General features: G+C 28.6%; 1 protein-coding gene across 12 annotated transcripts in view; it reads right to left on the reverse strand.

The window, feature by feature from the left end:
- LOC111674587 (protein lap4) overlaps positions 1-22,052 on the reverse strand; it is a 241,099-nt gene that overhangs the window by 212,032 nt on the left and 7,015 nt on the right. The window lies entirely within an intron of this gene.

The following is a 22,052-nucleotide window of genomic DNA, read 5'->3' on the forward strand; positions in this document are numbered from 1 at the left end:
CAAATGAACAACAAAAAATCTTTTTTTACTGAACCTGACCCTTTGCTGTTTCATGATCTGATATGTCTTACAATATTTTGTCTTTAACGAATGTTAACAATTTTATAACAAATACCGTGTTGTGCTATTGGAAATGATCAAGTAGCCCACTACATTGAATAATATCTAATGGTCTATTCGACTTTTAAAACTTCTCTGCTTTTAAACAATATATAAAAAGCCATATCGAAACATCAGGTGATACTACTTTTAAATTTATGTAGGCTATAAAATATTGAAATTTACACTTTTAAAAATTCTTCTATTACACATTAAATCAAATTTTGTTAGGATTATACAAAGCTTTAAGACTAACTATTGATTCTAAATGTTCAAAAGGAAGAGAAGAGAACTTTGTGATAAAAAATTTTATATTTGTTTAATTTTTGCAGTACGTGTCATAATGATATTTCGCTGAGTGTATATATTTTCAATCGCATGTCTTTACTCAATCGTCATTATATGAGTGCACGAATACATGCAATCTGAGAAACATATGAGATTTATGCATAGATGCAAAAAATAAAATATATACACAACAACAAAAACAAGTCATAAACTTTTTGTTTATATACAAAATAGAACGAGAAAATAAAAATCATCATGAAATAAAAAACAACAAACTAGACAAATGACACTTCACTTCACCATCTCGTTTCATTACGTTTCTGTATATCGTCATCTTCTTTTACTGCTGCAGCCGTTGCTGTCAACTGCAGCGATGAGCTTGCTAGCAACAATAAAGTGAATGCTTTGCAATCTACCAGATACATATAGAGATACAAGAATAAAACACAACATTTACAACATCTTTGTTGCTTGCTGTTGCTCACTGGTGGTGATGAGGTGGTTGGTGGTAGTTTTTTAATTCTCTTTTCAGTGTTTTTCTAAATATTTGTTTTTAAACTTGATGGTTCGTTCTTCTTTCTTGTTTTTGATGTTGTTGGTGGTGGTGCCAAAGAATTGTTTAGTTTTGTGTTTAGACAAATGAAGATGAGCTAAAAGTAACAGGCGCACAGAAAATCTAGAATCAAAATGGTTAAATTTTAAAATTATGAACACAAAAAAAAAAATGGCAAACAACCGACAAACACGGTAAGCATTATACTGCGACAAGATGCATGTGAAAAAGACGGTTCAAGCAAATTTTGTCACGTAGTTGGAGTAAATTTTACTCCTAGAAATATACATATATTATATGAAAAGTAAAAATTTAGATCAATAATTAATTTATTTATCATGTACATACATGTGAGAAATGTTTATATTATGTTTATAAAGAATATTTTAAGATATGCGGGATGATGAAATAAAAATAGAATATTGTATTTTCAGAAGTTCGGACCAAAAACTTCACATCAAAATCCACAACAAATGCATGTTTGTTAGTTTAGAAGAAAGCAGAAAATCTCTTCCGATCGATATATGAATTGAGGCAAATTGGTTTTAAGTTCGATATATCTGCTCAATTTGTTATCAGATCAACCCCAATCAATGTGGAACTATTTATATTGCTTGGACTTAGTTGTAGTCGATTTCTTTCTGCACACTAGGTTCTAACTCTATTTCGAAATCGTGATGCTTTGAAACTTTTTGAACTTCAAGTTTTAAGTAGTTCAAAAAGAAATCACGCTTAACCAAATTTTGACTGAACCATCATTCTCTTACAAACATATGGGTTTTTAGTAAATCAAGGTAATAAATTTCGTATTTTTTTATTTCATTAATGTCATTGTAATCAACAGCATCTTAAAACCAAGTCGTAGATTCCCTGCAATCGTAGGTAGTCTGCAAGTAAGTGAATACAATAAAGCGAAATAAAGTAAAGTAGTCATGTCGAGAAGATGTTTCGCTGCATGACTGTTTCGTATATAGTTGAATGCATCTATTTTTGTTTAGTTTGTTTTTTACTTTTAATTTTAAATGGTTTTAAGTAGATGTGCATGTAATCTGCCAGTTAAGTCAATTCTATTTATTTAGAGAAGATTTTATCGCCAATTAATATGATTAATAAATTAAATCATAAATAAAATTTTGTAATTTATTACGAAATTTGTTTTATGACGAAAAAACTTAAGCTGTAGAAAAAAAAAACTAAAAATAGAATGTAGTTGATATTTATTATTGAAATTATTATAAGTTAATAGTTAAGCTATTTCAATGTTTACTAAGGCACTAGGTTATGACTCGATTAAGGTAATGCACTTTGACATAAATTGCTATTTAGAGTGGAAACTCAATATCAGTCTCATTAGAATATTAAAATATTGACAAAAAACTGTTAGAAAAGTTAAAAATAAAAATTATGCGCTTAATACTAGGCTATTAATAGGAAAACTGGGTACCACTTCAAATAGACAACAACAGCATTTGCCCAAATTCTTTGGACATGCAAATAACATCTTTTAATATTTTTAATTACAATTGATGCAAATATTACATTTTTTTGGACTTTAGATTATAACTATTTCTGCTATATCTATATATAAAATCTAACTAATTACATATGAAAATTCAAAGTTATTATAATCTTTACTCATTACAGTCATATTTCCTTTGAGCATTTCCTTCATAACTCACTTTTAAATACAAACAAATCTTCATTTAATATCACAGAGGAAATTGAATAAGTGTAACTTAACATTATGAAAATAGTAAAGCAAATGTCATTATAACTTTTCATAGTTGATTTTTAACAAATATGGACCAACCCAAAAGTATTTTAAAGCTTTTAAATTTGTATTTAATAAACATGTATGTTAAAGTTCATTATGAAAAATTCAATCATAAAACAATGAAGATCAATGACAGTTAAGATAAGGATAAAGAAAATAAAACCAGCTATAAGCGATACTTTTAAGGATAGTTTGAAGTTTAGTTATCAACAGCATAGCTGGAACCATACAACGTAAATCTTAATGTTGTTCTATTCAAAACAAAATAAGTTGTGCCAGCCTCAATAAACAAAGATTAATGCAACTTTTCCTTATAGTAGTAAACCAACGGAGTTTTAAATTATAAATGCAGATTCAAGAGGATGCTTATATCTTGTAAATCATACGTAAGTCTAGTACAATGATATATAACACGGCAAGAATATCACTACGCACTGGGAAAACCCGGTAGAAAAGTACCGAACACAACGATAAGGGATGTGTATAAAATTTAAATAACACCCAGTTATCATTTCGACTACAATCGTTGTTATTTTGGGAACACATTGTTGTCATATTGATTACAATTTGAGTCATTTCGGCAGTGCATCCCGAGTTTCAATATCCTCTTTTCATATAGTTGTGGGCGAAATGCACTTGGAATACATACCATCGTAATGAACCCGGACTTTGCCACCAACATGTCTTTTATAAGGACTTTGAAAACATCCCTCACATTTAAGATTCACTACAAGTAAATGCATCATAAATAGGCCTTTCAACTGAACGTGTTCGTCTTGGTAAAGAGTTATTTGCTTGTTAGTGTGTCAAGATTTATCACACATGTACGTACATGAGTTTTATTTAATACAAGTTTAAACACATTAAGCTCAATATGCGAGTGTACGAGTGTACGAGTTTCATCGTTTGTGTGAAATGTAAGTGAAAGAAATCAACTAGAATATAGCCAAAAGGCAGGTGATATATGGATTTTAACATCTATACACATGTACAATCATCTAAAGACATATGTACATATTTATACTACTTCCACAGCTACGTATAATGTTGCCTCTCCATTTGACTATTTCTTTCTGTTCATAAAGAACTTTTTGTAGTGTTGAAAATGCGAATGTAAATGCGAATACAACTGCTGAATGGACGGATAGCTTTTGAATTTTATGAGCTCCCATCGAAAAACTACATAATGTAAGTTTGTAATGGTAGACTAGAAATGTTAAACCAAAGACATAGTATTACATATGTAATGAAAATATGTTTGTGATTATTATGTATACACTTAGAGAAATAATAAATATACTACATATTAAAAGTATATATTAAAAAAAATTAAAGTAAAAATTAAACCTTTGGTGGCTTTTACACCATTGACAACAATTAGGAGAAACTATATAACAAAACTTTTTTCATTTTAGAAGGATTTGTCGGACTTGCGAAACTTTTTTAGAACTAATTTTCAGCATAAGGCTTTTTGCTTCCGAGCTGCGGTTGCTACTGTTCTTCCTTCTGCCATTTTCCATTTTGATGCTAAGAAATTATGAAAATGTGGACCTGTAAATACAGTCTGATAAGGACATCATCCTTTGCGTAAGCCTCTAACCAAATCTGAAAATGTTTGTAAGGTAGAACACTGGAAAATATTAAATCACTCAAAAGGCGCAAAAATGCACAATTTCGGGTAAAGTGAAACTAATTTACAACATTTTAGGTTTTAAATTTATTATAATTATTAGCAAACCCGTTCATAACGGAATTAATGTTATATGTTCCATCACAGTTCCTCACTCTAATATCCTCTGGACACTACTAAAGTTCAGCATTGAATCACTTGTACATATTTAGAAGTTCATATTCCATTTTCCTGATTAGTTTCTCATAAAGCCAACAAACACTTGGTTACACCATAAACCGAGCTATTTGAACAGGAAATTGACAACCAACTGGAAACCCCTTCAAAACAACAACTTCAAATTTAATAACTTTTACTACGTGTAAAAATGTTATTGGCAACACATTGAAACGAAAAAAAAATAATTCAACATATAATGTCGTTTATGGCGGTCTAGTGGAAAAACTATATCTATGTTCCAGAGGGAAATTCAAAACGAAGAAGCATGCTTCTAACTTGCAAATGCCAACAACATGCCACAACTTGGTGTACGTACTATGTACGTAAAGATTACAAATTTAGGGTGAAGAATATAAAACTCACACTCATACAAGCAACGGTCTGTCGGTCGCATCGGTATGAAAACCGGAAACTGCTGTGCATGGTTCAGAAAATTATAATACAGTTTTAGCATTGAATTTATTCACTACAATATTTTACTCATATTTTAATTTTTGTACTTGTGGTGATTTAAAACAACACATTTGCTGTGCTATTGATGATGATAAGCACATGGCATAAACACGTTCTGATTTTTTATTGTTTTTGTTTCTTTTTTCAGATTCTTTTCATGAATGCACATTCCCAGCACACCGAAACACATTTAGACAGTTAGTCATTTGTATGTTGATACTACTTACTGCTTCTGCTGCCTGTCTTTTTTATAGTACATTTTTTACTACTTACCTTGAATATTTGTTTTTATAGTATTTTCTCTGCGGTTTGATTATTAAAAAAAATAAGTTTATCTTAAAATCACCCTGCATATCATCATGCATTTTACGTGAATATCAAGCCATCATTTGTGCTTTAGCTTCTGTTCATTATAGAACAAGTCTGGCCGGTGGACTAGACCCAAACATCTTGTAATATTGTTGGTTTGTCCAATGAGTTTGTAAGAGTTTGTGTAAAAATTTGCAATTTAAAGTGTTGCTGTGTTAAACCATGCAATTCGTTATTAAAAATTTGTTTATTCTTTATATTATTCTACAGATAGAATATAAACTGTTGTACATTCAAAGAAATCTAGGTAGTAGTAACTAAAGAACTACATCATTGTTTTTAGAAGTTACTCCAAAATCGCAATAGTAAATAGTAAAAAACACGAAACTTTAAAATAAGTGCTGCAAATTCTGAGGTTGGATTCAGTTCAGATCAAACCTTTAAAAAAATATATTTTTATAACTTGTATGTATTTGAAAATTTTAGTATTTTTAGTTATATTTATTCTAGAAATCTTTCTATTAAAGTTGTTTGGATAATTTAAACATCTTGTGAGACATTTTTTCTAAGTTCTTTAACGTTTTTACAAGAAGCCAATACGTTTCCACAGATTTTGGGGATTTACTTCTCGTGGTCAATATTGATTGAATACCACTTTATTAATAGTGGCATTATGTCAAATCAATCCACAAATATGAAGGTACTCTGTGCCCCCTTTCTTTCTGTAGAAACTTTGTAATAGATATTTCAGAAGCGTGAAAATGGCTTGTCACACATGATGTATCTTGGACAATTTCCTAAGTATTGTTTTCAAATTTGAACTTGACCATTAGCCACATAGATATATTAGCCGAGAAGTTGTCAGTTATCAGCCGGTATAAATCTGTTGTAAAAAACACTTTTTAATATCTTTATCAGTACATTCACGAAGAAACAACTGAAGTGACAGCTTTAGAACTTTACAAACAATTGAATTGGGATAATGACACAGTCTACTGAATTACGTAAAAATTATATCGACAACGAATTTTACAATCAATGATTAGCATAATTATAAAATGATTGTCGCAGCCATATGCAACATATTTTTCACTCTGCTGGCGATATGATAAAAATAGATTTTCTTAAAAATAAAATAAAAAAATACTTTGCATTTTGTTTCCTTAAACTCTGCCATACACAATATCTGTTGAAAGCTTCATACACATAGAGTTATAATTAAAAATATGTGTATATCCGTAAATACACATAGACTCAAGCCAAACGCACTATGTATCACTAGTCAGAGAAGAACTTAAATGGGTGCTCTTCGGGTTGATTGCAATAAAAAGCTTTAAATTTACATTCTTGTTTTGTATCGTTTCATTTTGTCTACATTAAATATAAAAGTCGCAGCAACAATTGTTAAAAGCCAACTCTCAGTCATTAAGTCAGTCAAGTCAGTTTGTCATAAAACAGCAAAAACAAAAATCATTTCAAAATGCATCAACAGCAGCAGTCGTTTTCAAGTCTTTACTAGCTAGTAAGTGCATTATGAAAAGGTATATTTTTTCCCATTCGTTTGGTGTTCGTCCGTCGGCCTGTGCAAATTTCTGAACGCCTGTTCAAACTAGATACAATAGCAAAAATTTGTCTATCTGTTGATGTTGTTTGTTGTATATGAGAGTTACCCTCAACATACATACAACAACTAAAATAGAAACAAGTGGCGAGAGATGTTGCTGGGGCATGTGTACATACATACTTTTGTGGCTATATCAATGAGAATGGCACTTCGGTATTCAATTTCCTTCTATGTCTATGTTTGACTATTGCGAACACATTTGGATAAAGTTCCCTTGTGGGTATTTTGATTTCATTTTGGAGTTATTTTATTTTTATATTTATATATATTTTTTTGTAATTCAAACAGCAAACGTGCTTGTGTGGAAACATTTTTAGAGGAAACAGGGAACAATGAGATGGAAAAGAGAAACAGGTAAATAAATGCCGGCCGGCCGGTAATACTAGATTTATATTTCTTTGTTTAATGTTTTTTAGTCTCTTTCATTTTCCAGTCTCTTTTAATGGTTTTAAAACACAAAAATAGATTTGAAAGTAAGTTGTATTGTTGTGACTTTTGTTGACAACTGCAACGAACATGTATATTGTGTCATTGATTGTATAAGTGTTTGTTGTCTACTTTGTAATTGTAATTGTGCATGTAAGTAATAAAAGAAGTTGAATGTGTTGAAACGTTCGAATACATTCTGATTTTGCACATGACGAAACAAATAAATTTTTTATATTTTAGAATTTTTTTTAAATGATTGAAACGTTTTATATATTGCTTGAGAATAGAAAAAGGAAGTTATTTAAATAGTTCGGTATATATCGTGTATCTATCATAGGTCATTATGGAAATGTCTGGGCTGATGTAAGAACTTTTTTAGAATATCAATGAGACCATAATCAGTAAATTTTAGGAATTGCTGAGAAAATTCATAGGAGGTTATACAAAACATCCTAATGTCTTATTGTACTTTTGTAAAATCAGCTTTCTATAGTTATGCCTAAATTGACTTACAATTCGCAACATTTTGGAGCTAAAATCAGTTAGCCTTGCAAATGATTCCTCTAAAAGAAATCAATCTTCCAAAATATATTAATATAGCCTGCCAAAGCTCTCTAACACAACAACTTTATTTTTGTTTTAATTTTTTTTTACTTCATCGAAGATATCGATTCGAATAATCGATTTTCCAACAATCACTACTAATTCACAGTTTTATTTTAATATTGCCATTGGGTTTGTTTATTTTTATCAAGTTATAAAAAATCTTGTTAAACCATTGAACTGAATATTTGAAAGGTTTCTTGCTGTTTTGTATCAACAACTTTCTTTACTCTAATGCACACAAAAGGAGATAAGTCAAATATATGCAGCAATATGTACACAATCTATAAATGCTTTGATCCCATAAGGAGATTGTAGTTTTACATGAAGTAAGTAGTTTATTTAATATGTGCTAAACACAACATGTAGGTTACAAAAATCAAATGAACTTTAACAAGTTTGAAAATTTTAGTGTTTTCCCAGCTAAAAGAAAAATTGTTATATTTAGAAGAAAAAATTAAAGATTTTATTAAGAGATTACAAAAAACCGAAAAATCAGTTTAGTTCATATTAGAGAAATTAAAGCGTAATTAACTCACAAACACTTTTTAAAAAAACAATGATTAGTCGTTTCAAATTTCAATAGAATCTACTGAATATACAACCAACCTCTTTCTACTGTATTCTAAAGACAGATCTGCATAAATATTTATACATATTCGGTTTATTGACAAGAAAAACAGCAAAAATTCTCAAGAACACAAAACCACAATTGTATTTACAAGACATCGTGTATTTTATCATTCACATCAACTTTGTTGTCAGATGTCAGTCAGTCATTCAGTTGCACACTCAGTCTATGTCGGTTACAATGTGATACATGTGTTGCATGTCATCTAATAAATTTGATTTCCTTGTAAAACATGGCTATTTCTCTTTTGTATTATTTTCCTTATTTTCATAGTTTTTTTTTTTGCTCTTTCTTCCAAAGGCAATCAATTCAAACGATCAAAGTCATCATCATTAACGTTTCTTATTCTTGTTGACGACAACGATGACATAAAAGACCAACCAGAAGAACAACAGGAATTGTAAATTTGGCTTTGATCATCATCACAGAAAACAGCAAACGAAGAACAAACAAAATAAATCCGTTAAAAGAATTAATCATTGGATTCATTGTTGCAAAACATGAAAATAGTCTTGTTTCCAATTCAATAGACCAGGAAATAGGATTTTTAAAGAGACTCGATCGGTAGCTTTAATAAAGAAAAGTATGAAGACTGCTTGTAAGATTTCATAGTAGTCGGTAGGATGATAACAATGAAATAATAATACATAAAAACAAGTCAGATTTCTATATTCAGCTGAGCCGAATCTTATATACCCTTCACCAAGTATGTTTTAAAAACAGTTTTAATTTTGTATCTCTGCACACATGTCACACATAACATACACACAAACAAATATAAACTATAGCAGAAAGAAATATTAACCATTGTACTCTACTACCACCGTCAAACTGTATTACCGCCCCCAAACAAATATCAGCTGTATTACCAACATATTACTGCTTTATTTCCTTGTTGTTTTTAAGCTTTTATTTATAATTTGTTGAGGAAATTTTCAGAGGTAGTCTCAGATTTTTACCCATATCTCCGTTATTTATAGACCGATTTTGCTGATTTTCAATAGGAAACTTCTCGAAAGCATGTCTGACAGAATTATTGAAGATTTGGATCTTGAAGATATCTGGAATCTTCAGAAAATTAATTTCAACAGACAGGCAGACGGACATGGCTTAATCGACTCCGCTATCTATAAGGATTCAGAATATATATATACTTTATAGGGTCGGAAAATTATATTAAAGAAATTACAAGCGGAATGACAATCTTATATATACCCTTCTCACGAAGGTGAAGGGTATAATAATAAAATGGGTCGTCGGCAAACACTTTTCATGGATTGATTTTCATCTGCTATCTTGCCATTATGAAAATATTTAAACTACAGAACGTAAGAGAACTTTATTAAAAATCTTTCAATGTTATGTTGTACAGGCTGTAGTTACACAGTTGAATAATTTAATCATATCTTCTATATATTATATACATATATAATTGAAACAACATATTTAGAGAAATTTTAGTTCCTACCCAAACTATTTGCTTATATAAGCCAAATACATAACACAAATTTCGTATAGATCTATTGATTTGTTCTACAAAACCTTCGATCTGACATTACATGGCCCTCCATTATTTAAATAATTTTATTAATTCTTAGCGTAATCGCAATCGTTCTTGCCAAGAAAGCGCTAAAGAAAAAATCGGACTAGTTTAACAATGTAAGAATCTTTATAATGCAAGTACAGTTTAATCTCACCTTGGTAACATACGCAACTTTATAATGAATAGACTCCCAATATAAAATTAAAATCAATGGGTGTGATAGAAAAGCAGATCTCAGTATCTGGTCACTGGTCCAATGTCAAAATTGCGATGGACAAAAAATTATCACAATGCCATATCCAAAAATTTAACATTTTTAGATTTTTGAACTCACAGATCAACTCTTCTGGTTTTAATTGGTTTAAGTAAATGTAAATAACATGCCAAATCATGCCCAATAATAGACACTTGTATATCCATGAAAAAAGAAATAAAATTGGTGTAGAATTTCTTTTATCTCGGTTTTATTTTTAATTAACACTTGCACACTTATTGAGAATTTATAAAACTTTAAAATTATGTATGTCAATTGTAATACGAACACGGAATTATATTTATAAGTTAACCTATTTTTTAAATCAAAAGTATTTTGTTCAAAAATAATTAAATATAAAAGATGACTTTGCAGTTTTTTATAGAGTTTTAAAAATGATTTAGGAAATAAGCAGAAAAAGAATTAATTTGTTATAAACAATATTTTTTGCTGTTGATGTTAGAAAAAAAAACAAGCTATAAAAATACCTAAAAATAATGAAAATTTTGAGTTGAATATTATTATTTTCTCTCCATGTGAAAATCTTAAAACTTTCTATTCAGCGCAACTTTGTTTAACTTCCCAGTAATGTAAACCAACCACTATACATATACCCATGAATTTAAAACGATTCATGTTGGAAGTACAAACAAAAAAAGAAAAGAATGACATAAAATAATAATTCCCCTCTTTTTATTTGCTGTCTTAAAATCACTTCTTGATATAAACCTATTTGTTGGTTGTTGATCGTACTTATTCCCAAAGGGGTTCTCCTACGTAAATATGTTGTAGATGTTGCTGTTGTTGATATTAACAATATTCCATGTTAACCATCTTCCTTTGTTAGTTGATATTGTTAGTACAACATTATTTAAAAACATTTTATATTGCTGGGAAAAACAAGCAACATACTACATTTTGTTAACAATGAAGACCAAGAAAAATAGGGTCACTATTAGATTATCAGCAGCAGGCAAAGTAACATGATGTTTTTTTTTTTTTTTTCTTTTTTTCCCATTCGTTTTACATCTTTAACTAAATAAATCAATAGCTAAGAGGGAGATACTTTAGGATGAATTAAAAAAAAAAAAAAACAATTTTAACCGCCAGTGGCTCTTTACTTATTCGCACAATAACCAGGCATAGCTAACACCAACACAACACAAGCTAAATAGTTGATTGGATTGGATATCACCACCATCGTCGTCATTGTCGCCATCATCAGCAGCAACATTTCATTGATTTTTTAAATTTCCTTTTTTTCTAGTTTAAAGAAAATAAAACTACACACTGGATTTTAGATGAAAACAAAAAAACGCAAAACACGATTTAGGTTATGTTTAAAGTTTATTTCTTTTTTGTTTTTCTGCTGTTAATTTACTCTATTATCATCTTCCTTTCATCATAAACAAAAAACCCGAGCACTGTTTGTGTTCGTAATGTTTGGCTAGTGGGCTATGGTAAAATCACTAGGTACATGGTGTAAAGTGCAGAAATACACTCAAGAGATAAAGTTCATATAATTCGGGGAGTTTATATGATTTCACTATTTCAAGAAGCTCATACACAGGTGGTAATGCTCTCCTCCCTTTTGCAGGCATTTGGATAGGTAACGAAAATGCGAAAAGATCGTCATTAATGAAATCCCCAAACGTACTCAAAACCAAAATATAAAAAAGTTGGGGGTGCAGAATGTAAAGAAGTTGCATAGGTTGCAAGCATAGATTTTTATTAATTAGGATCGAAATCTAAATATAATTTAAATGACGATTTTCATATATGTATATAGAGTGTCGTAATTAGCCTTATGCAGTTCTCGCTCTCTTAAAAGAATACTCTAGTCATAATCTAAGTCTGGTAAAAAGGCGAACACATGAATCGAATCTTTTAGAAGCGAAAGGATTCCAATTTCATTTAAATGGAATATAGTCGTAGATTAGGGAATACAATGTTAGGACGATCTCTTGTACTGCTGCAGCTAGTATTTAAAAAAACGAAATTTGTCTCACTAAAGATATGTTACACAGAACTCATCCACTCCATGCTTTATTTTATAATGGCATAAATTTGTAACTTGTGAAAGCTAAAGAATATTTCCAATGTTCAAGAGCAATGCGAAAGTTCCTAGAAAGTAAAAAATTCAATCCAACTTGTCACAAAATGACTAGTTGGGTTATCGCTCAAAAATTATTCATTCCTAGTTGTTATTTCTATGAATACCGTCTTTGACAAATCGTTGTGACAGCCCAGATAATTAAATAGGCCTGTACTTTAACATTTCTATTTGTATTCCAATTTCATTTCAAAAAAGCGTCATTCAGCCGATTTATATATATTTTTGGAGATATTGATTTGAAATTGAATTGATTAGAAGCTGACCAGTGTTTGAGTCAAATTAGACCTGGTTCACACTGGGAAACTTTTGATTTCGTGTGTGAGAGAAAGAGGTGGTTGATATATCTTTCTCTCACACACAAAAATCAAAAGTTTCCCGAAAAAAATTTCCCAGTCTGAACCAGATCTTAGAATTGAATCACAGAAACAAAGAGCTATTGAGTTTTTGTGCAGAGAATCAAGAAAGTAAATGTTCTTAAAAAACTACTGATCGAATTTATTGAGTGTTTAAACTAGTGATTTTAAGTATATGTATTAATGTAGGTGGTCTATAGTTGCATTCAGTCTATTTACCACTTGTTGAATGCCTTTTACTCAAAAAAAAACTATAAAAATTAAAAAATACAAGCAGAGAGAGAACCAATATGCATATACTACGTACAAAAACATAAAACAGCATTATTTAATGTTGAATAGAGGGAGTTAAAACAATTTGATTATAAGCATATACATAGAAAAAGGCATATAGAGTCTGGAGGCGAAAGGAATTACTGGGCAGCAACAACTAAAATGAAAAAGTTTTAAAATAATAGAAAACATCAACAAAGCCTGTTTAGATGATGTACAATTTCATGTTTTCCATGTATTTCATGTCGGTATGTAGGTTGTATACATGGTTGGTTATTATATGTATTGCAATAGAATGAAATGGATGGTGGTTTGGTCGCCGTTTTGTTCTTTATTGTTGTGCACTTATTGGGCTCGTAATCGTAAAGTATGGGAAAACAATGCAACGGAAGTAAATATTTGCACAGGTATTTGAAAATGTCATTTTTAAAGCAACGTACTTTTTTTAATCTTTTTATTTATTTTTATTTAATTTTTTTTGTTGGCTCTAACAATACTTTTTCTACTTTTATTTTTATGGAATAATCCACATATCAATGTTCTGAACCTGTAAAACTATTTATCTGTCAGTTAAGTGCGACTGTGTGTGGAGTCAGAGCTTGTGTGTATCTATGGATATTGTGTTCTCTACAGTTATTTAATTATTTACCGGTAAACATTAATCCAATCACCTGGTTGTTTAAAACTTTTTTTAAATTTAAATTGAAATTTACTAGTGCAGTAGAATAAGAAAAAGAAACTTATTCAATTATATGGAAAAAAATAAAATTACGTGGGAATCACTGAATGTCTGTTGATTACTTTTTTTATTTAGATTATTTTTTTTAACAATGGATTTTAGAAGTTTAATTTAAATAGTTAAGTTTGGTATTAAAAGGAACATTAAATCGATTTAAAATAAAATAGTTAAGTGGGAAATATTTGAAAAACTGTTTTCATTGATGGTAGAAAGAACGTTTTAAGGAAAATTGTTTAAAGCGCCGTTATATTATAGATATTTCCTCAGACCTAATAGAGCAATTAGTGACCAAATAAAGGAGAAAACCAAACAATCTTTGAAAAGAAATTATAAAAGATCCACAAGAGTTTAAACAACAATTTGAAATCTCCTAATATAGTCCCAACGATACTACATATAAAGTCGAGTGATAAATAATGCTAAAAACTATGTCAAATGATAAAATACGGTGGTATCTAAAGGTTATAATAACTATCTGGACATAATCATATTCATAAATGTAAAAATATTACTAATAACAGAATTAAAGTTATTTAGCATAAAACTAAAGTTATTCAAAAGAGAAGTCTAATTTTAACGATACATAATAGTTTTGATATACACATTTATTTATTTCTCACTTTTATGCACTTTCATTTGTTTATGCTCCTGATCTTGAAAAAATTACGCTTTAGGTAATTTATATCTTTCTTTTTGTCAAGAATACATATTATAAAATTACATGAAATTGAAATTATTAACTATTCGCTTAATCTAAAAACACAATAATAGAAACAATTAAAAAAATAACAACAATAACGTAATGGAGACGATATATAAACATAGACAAACAACTTGTTGATCACACGTCATTGATACAAAAAAATTATGATGTTCCTCATTTGGGTGGGTTTTTTTTTTCTCTCTCATATTTTCTGTTAAAAACTTGTTCATAGAAAAAATAATGAGCAACAAGTTAAAGAACTAACTCACTGTAATTGTTTTTATGTGACATAATTTTCTATGGACTGGTGATGATGATGTTTTAAATTCCACGCTTGAATCGGTGTTATTATGGTTGTAATTGTATTTGTTATACTTTTTGTTTATTAATAATTGTTATTAAAAATTGCATGAGCAATAAGAGGTAGAATAATAACAATTAAGTAAAATGCAGAAATAATAATTAGTACTCACATCATCAAAACTCATGTGTCGTGAAAACGGATTAACTCACAAAAGCAATTCAGAGCGCGAATTAAGAAATATAATATGTCGAAAGAACGCGATATTGGAAATAGATTTGAATATTCTGTAAGAAATAAGGTGGACCCACTGAAATCCATTTCAAATGTTCCTTATTTGATAAGTTTATTGGTTGACTAGAAAATTTATTTTATTTCTAGACAGAATAAAAGTCGTAATGTAAACAGCAATTTTTCTTGTGCGTTTACCATTAGTGCCATATATGAAGATTTGTCTTTAATTTAGGTTTTTGACTCGATCAGAAATGTTTTTTTTCTCAAATATATTGTTTAAATTTAAAATTTATGAACTACATTTATAGTTTTCGTATTTCAGTATCTGTTTATTAACTAATTTCAAAACTATATAATGACTTACAACCCTACAATTATACGACAACGATTGTGAATTGAACATATGATTTATAATTTAAATTTGTTTAAAATGAAATTTTTTAGCGAAAAAAGTTTTTTTGTTTAAATTGAAAATTTTTGTAGAAATTTATATGGCAACGCTCGTGTTTACATACATCCCTGATGTTTTTTGAATCATTTCAAAAAATTAAGAGAGCCATACTACTGTCATTCATATTCTCTCTCATATATGACGGTTTTATTACATATTGCGTTTAGATTATCCTATCCGTTACCGTCTACAACAAATGTTTACAAATCATATTACTTGCGGTATAATGTAAAAGTGGCTTTAGTATTATATACATATGTATTTATTGACTCTTTAAGGTGTTAAGGTTAATACACTCAAAAATAGATTTAAGTAAACCGAACTCAAATCAATTCGCTGCGCTTTCAGAAGAATAACTTTTCTCAAAACAAATTTACGAGTTTTTGGGTCAAAGTAAACTTACAATATATCTATGCATAATCATTTAAATATACATAAAATAAAACCAAATAAAGAATGTAAAAGATTTTATTAATACCAAAATGACGATTATTTGATATCTACTCTCTTACTATCTCACATACCTAATAAAAATTTTCTATAAAAATTCGACGAAAAAAAACAAACTAATAATTGCTTTGAAAAACAACAGCAAACAATTAGGTGAAGTTCAAAATTATTACGTTTGAAAAACCAGAAAACAAAACCAATTGCAACACGTAGACGATATAGTCTCGTATCCAATATATAGACTTAATTTCTTTACATAGACATAAGAATAAGTTTATAAATCACACTAGTTAGATGAAGATAGAGATCTTGGGAGTAGATGATGTTATTCGTACTGAGATGAGTTTCGTTGGAATAAATTTATTCGGGCCATAAAAGCCACACCTTTAATTTATGGTCTTAACAAGTGTTTTGTTTTCGTATTTACTTGTTTATTTATATTCGTAGCATAATTCAAAATTTATTTAAATTGTGTGATACAAATAAGAATTGTTGTTTCAATTGTTTGCTCGTATTCACACATGATTTTTAATTATTTGGATTTTGAATTTCTTTATTAACAATCAATGTATTAAAATATCCTAAACATGACTTTATATAATAAGTTCTTATATTTTATTTAGCAATCAATATCTAGGAGCAATTCCATGTTTTCCGAATAAGTTTTAAAAAATTGTACATTGCACTCCGTAAGAATCTCAAATAAATCCAAACACCAAACAGTAGTTATAGTAGGAACGACGACACCTTATGCTTTCATTGAGTACAAGTAGCAAACTACACGACACTTCTCAGGCCCCATTTTTTAGAATTTTATAGTTATGAGACTATGATTATTATGTAAGTTTGTATGTTATAAAAATCACATATTTAAATCTAATATAAATCACTTTTATGTTTATTACAAGCCAGCCATATCTCATTGTAACATCAGAATGTACAAAAATTGTAAGAAATAAACAGAAAAAATAATATGTATATAGTTATAAAAATGTAAAAAGGTGTGTCATTTACTTTTAACTCTTTATTTTCATATCTATAAAATTCAATTTAAATGTTCAGCGACCAAAATATGAATGACATGAATTAAATTGTAGCGGAAGAGTGGCAACAAAAAGATTTGTACTGATCTTGCTGTTGGTTTATAACGATTAGAAGAAAGAGTATGGAGAGGAAATTACATGCTAAGTTTTATTACATTTTACATTAAAAAAATAAGCCATCAACATTTCCTGAATGAAAATAAATTAAAATATCAAAACAATAAGAATGTAAGAACAATAAAAAAGAAAGAATTACTAACAACAGTGAATACAGAAGACATATGAAGAATAAGAGAACAAAATATAATGACTTTCAATATTTCGATAATAAGACCATTTCTTGCAAAAACTTGAATCCTAAACAATATAAAACATTCTGTTAACTAAAGATTCTCCGATCAGATATATTCTTAAGGGACAACCATTACTCATACAGTTCATAATGTTTGAACTAAGCAAATATTTTGTCCGAAGTAAGATAGATGGCATTCATTACCATATAAGGGGTTAAAATGCCAAAACTTACTTACACAATATCATTTTGTAGTATTTGTGGACATTTGATTTAAACTTTTGTTTATATAGAAGAATCTCTTGATGATAAATGTTCCCATTATATATTCAATATATTTATATTATCACTCGATGTGTGATGTGAATCAGTTAAGAGTACACGCAGAGAAAAAAACATAGTTCGAGATGGTTACTATAACACTGTAGCAATATATTGTTATCAAAAACATATAATTGTTATTTTAATTCTATTTAGACAATATTGTTGTTTCTGTAATAATTTTCATATTTATGACAGTTATAAATTTTAATATGATTCACTAAAAAATAATTATTTTCTCAATAACTATGTAATGGTAACGATGAAAACATATTATGTTACTAACAAATATTCAAACTTACAAATAACCATTATATGTTATGTTGCTATATGTTATATAACCATTGTATGTTATGTTGTTATAAATAACCATTACATGTTTTGTTGTTCTTTGTCTCTTGCTACAACAACAAAACAACTTTAGCCACACACCCCACACATATTATTTTGTGTGTGTGTTGTTTTAAGCGACAATAAAATGAGTTGAAATAATTCTCATTTGGTTTGTAACATTATATGTATAAGTATTTCACTTTGAATAGAATAAATAAGTTGTAAATCGTGTATTGTAGATTTTTATTTTTTAGAAGCTTTAATTATACTGATTCAGTAATCAAAATAAATTTGATTTCGATATATGAAGCATGGATATGGATACGAATAAGGGCGTAAAGACCACCTTTTCAAAATCGCGTTTTTTCGCATAATTATATTAAACTAACCTTTTTACATCTATTCATAAAAAATAAATTGAAAAATATAAATTTTTCGCTAAAATAGATATTTTTAAAAGCACGAATTTTAAATACTATTTATTTTTTTGGGTAAAAATATTAGCAATTTAATGTATTTTTCTGTAAAAAATCGTATAAAATTGAATTCTAATTGCACCAAATTTACAGAATGGTTGGAAAACATTTCAAATTTATTTTTTTTTTAATTATATTGCAAAAAAGATTATTATTAAATGAATTATTTAAGTATGAAAGTGTGGACAAGAAGAAGGGCGTATATCCATAACTATAGTTTTTTTTTAAAAATTATTATATCTTGTTATTTTCGGATTATTTTAGTTAAAGAGGTCCTATCCAATTTGATAATGAACTAAGATAATAATGTGGTTCGCTGATATTGACAATAACGCAATAAGGTGCGATTTAAAGATTTTTCTAAGTACAATTTTTACTATGCTATTGTTATTATACTATTTTTATATGCATATTACTATAATTGATTGATTAATATACCAAAAAAAATCTGAAAACCGCTTATAGCAAACAATTTTTTTAAATAAATAAATAAATAAATAAATAAATAACATTTATTTATATATACTTTCAACTAAAATATATGGATATATGCCCTTATTCCATTTTAGCAAAATTTCAAGTATTAATTTTGGCAAGTTGTGACTCGAATTTTTACTGAGTTTTAGCACAGGGATAGATGTGAGTTATATTTATGCATATATGTGAAAAAAGTAGGAAAAAATGCCGATTTTAAAGTTTTATGATGTTTTTATCGTCTCCTGTAAAATTTCCCAAATGGTTTATACGCCCTTATTCGGCTCCATGCTCCATATGTATATTTTTAAACGATATATGATATAATATAAAAATATATATTATGATATATATAATAAATAAAATATATTATGATAAAATATTTTAGCTGATTTTAACCATAATATGATATTTTAAAATTGTTACATTAACCATAATATCTTTAGACTACAATCATAAATTTAACTATAATATGTTGCTCTAAGAACATGGTTACCACAACCATGTTTTTTCTCTGCGTGTAGGTACTGAATTATTGACTATTTAAAATTATCGAAAATTTATATCGCAAGGATCGGATCAAAATTTATATGAGTGGTCTTATATAATGATATATGCCACTCATATGAGTTATACGATGCCCGTAGTTTGGAGATTTAAAAACGACAATGGCCATAAAAGCCCACTTTCGAATTGAAATTGAGCAGCTAGACTCGAAAGTTGTACCTGTATTGAAGTGGCCTGCCTATTCATCATATCTCAACACCATAGAAAATCTATTGGAAACAGTTGTTCGAAGATATGGACTCAAAAGTTGTCCTTGCAGGTCTAATTGGAAGGACGATTTTTAGGATGCAGTTATATCGAAATAGCTAAATTTATAAATGAATTTTCTATTTAATTATTGTTTCAATGCATCTCCGATGCCAAGCAGAAATACAAAGTAAAAGATACAGAACTGTATTCTGAGTTTTCGCTTTTTGTCGCCCACTGTATATCACTTCCCTCCTCCATGAAATATATTTAATAAGATGTCATTGATAATAATTCGACCATTGAAATTATACGAGTAGTTGGAGCGAGGACTGATCCACAAAATACATAAAGTTTTCTTAAAAAATATGAATATGAAGTCAAATCCATCAGATATCCCATTGTATGACATGTTTTTATGTCAAAATACAACATCAGCTTTTTTTGGAGAAGGTTGAAAACACCTAAAGTATTAAAAACGCCAAGTCGTTGTAGTTAAAGTCTCAATCATTGGAAGGAATTCCAATGATCGAATATGAAATATTCGAAACCGGTTGGTTTTTGAATGTTAAAAAAAAGAATACTCTATATATAGTTATATTTTTCAAGTGTTTAAAATGCTGGGTTATGCACTGAGAAAGAACTTGTGTCAAATAAAAAAAGTTTTTTTGATATTTTATTTTAACATATTTTTTTTTAACTAGATACTAACTAAAACTCAATGATGTTTAGACATTTCGAATTATATATGAATTATTATTGCAAAGATGGTGGGAGAGAAGAGAAAATAAATTGTTTTACATTTAAAACAAATTGACTTTTTAAGTTTCCTTCTTTTTTTATAAATTAAATAGTCGGCTTTTAAAAAACCAACAAAAGAAAAAATTTAAACTAAAATGAAAAACAAATTAAATACAAAATTTTCAATTAAAATAGCCGCAAGTTGCCAACCAGTCAGCCAGCATGCAATAACATCACATTCAACATTTATCATTCTATAATTGTCGTTTAGTAAAGAGTAAACTAGAAATATTTGTGTACAGTAGTAGTAAGTCTAAGTCGTATTTGTAGCAGTAGATTATACTAAATGCTACAATAAATGTTGTGTGTGATGCGTTGGAGACTCTGTGGTGCTTTGACTTTAATAACACTGATTACATACTTTTGCCTCCAGTTAAAATGAAAATTTTAATTGAACACTTCCGTTTTGTAAGTTTTTTTTCAGTTAAATCTTTTTAAAAAATCTAAAGACAAATTATCAAAATAAAAACTATTAGAATTTGTTGTAAACAAATTAAAATTGTTGAGACATTTAGAAAAAGAAAATAACGTACATTACATACTTTAGATCGTGACTAAACATCAAGGCTGTACCATCCAGTTTTTAAAACTCAAGTCAAGAAAATGAGTAAAAGCAAGTCATTCACATTTCTGCCTACTCACTCTTGACAAATGTTATTTAAGTTAAACATGTGCCAGGATTTCCTTATGTTCAAATGTACGTATGTACATGGATACATGACACAACAATGTGAATATAATTTGCGAAATAAAATAGAATGTATGCAAAAGATACATTACTTGTTACCTAAACAGAATTTAATCCTTTGAAGTAGCAGAAGTAACAACATGTATGAGAGATAATTGTATAATGAATTTCTAAGACTTCCTTAACAACCCTTAGAGTCGATTATTTTTATGCAAAAAGTTATAACAACACAGAGACATTGAAATACACGAGTTTATTACTTTTTTATTCTTGAAACATTCTTACTTCCAATTCCAAGTCTGCAAAAACATTTAAATTTTTAAGTATACAGGCATAGATTTTTTATAATATATATTTTTTACTTTTGTTAATAGGACAATGAACTTTAAATTTTAAAAATAATAAAAATGAATAACAAAATATCTAGAAGAAAAACTTCGAAATTTCAAGCAGCTAGGTGATTTAAAGAGTAATTCGTTTGGAAATATTATAGTCAGAGGCAATAGAACGAAATCTACAATCATTCCACTGAAGAGGAAATGACGTCCTGATTTAATATGAAAACATTGATCATAAACATATGGGGAAAGCAATTTCAAGAACACATAAAGTTATTTGACAGAACAAGACACATTTGGTTGTCATCGGAATCTGATATTTAGACCAATAAGTTTCAACGAAAGCTTAAAAAAATCGTTAGTTGTTTTTTTTTTTTTTTTGATTTTGTACCATTTTTCTATGTTATTCTTCGACCTAAGTGTTGAGTTCTGAGATTCTTTAGAAAAGGTACAAAAAGGATACGGAAACCAATGAAATGTCTTGCGTTTAAGGTGTGGTGTGTTT

The sequence above is a fragment of the Lucilia cuprina genome, chromosome 4 (genome assembly GCF_022045245.1).
Source record: "Lucilia cuprina isolate Lc7/37 chromosome 4, ASM2204524v1, whole genome shotgun sequence".
Classification (NCBI taxonomy): Eukaryota; Metazoa; Arthropoda; class Insecta; order Diptera; family Calliphoridae; genus Lucilia; species Lucilia cuprina.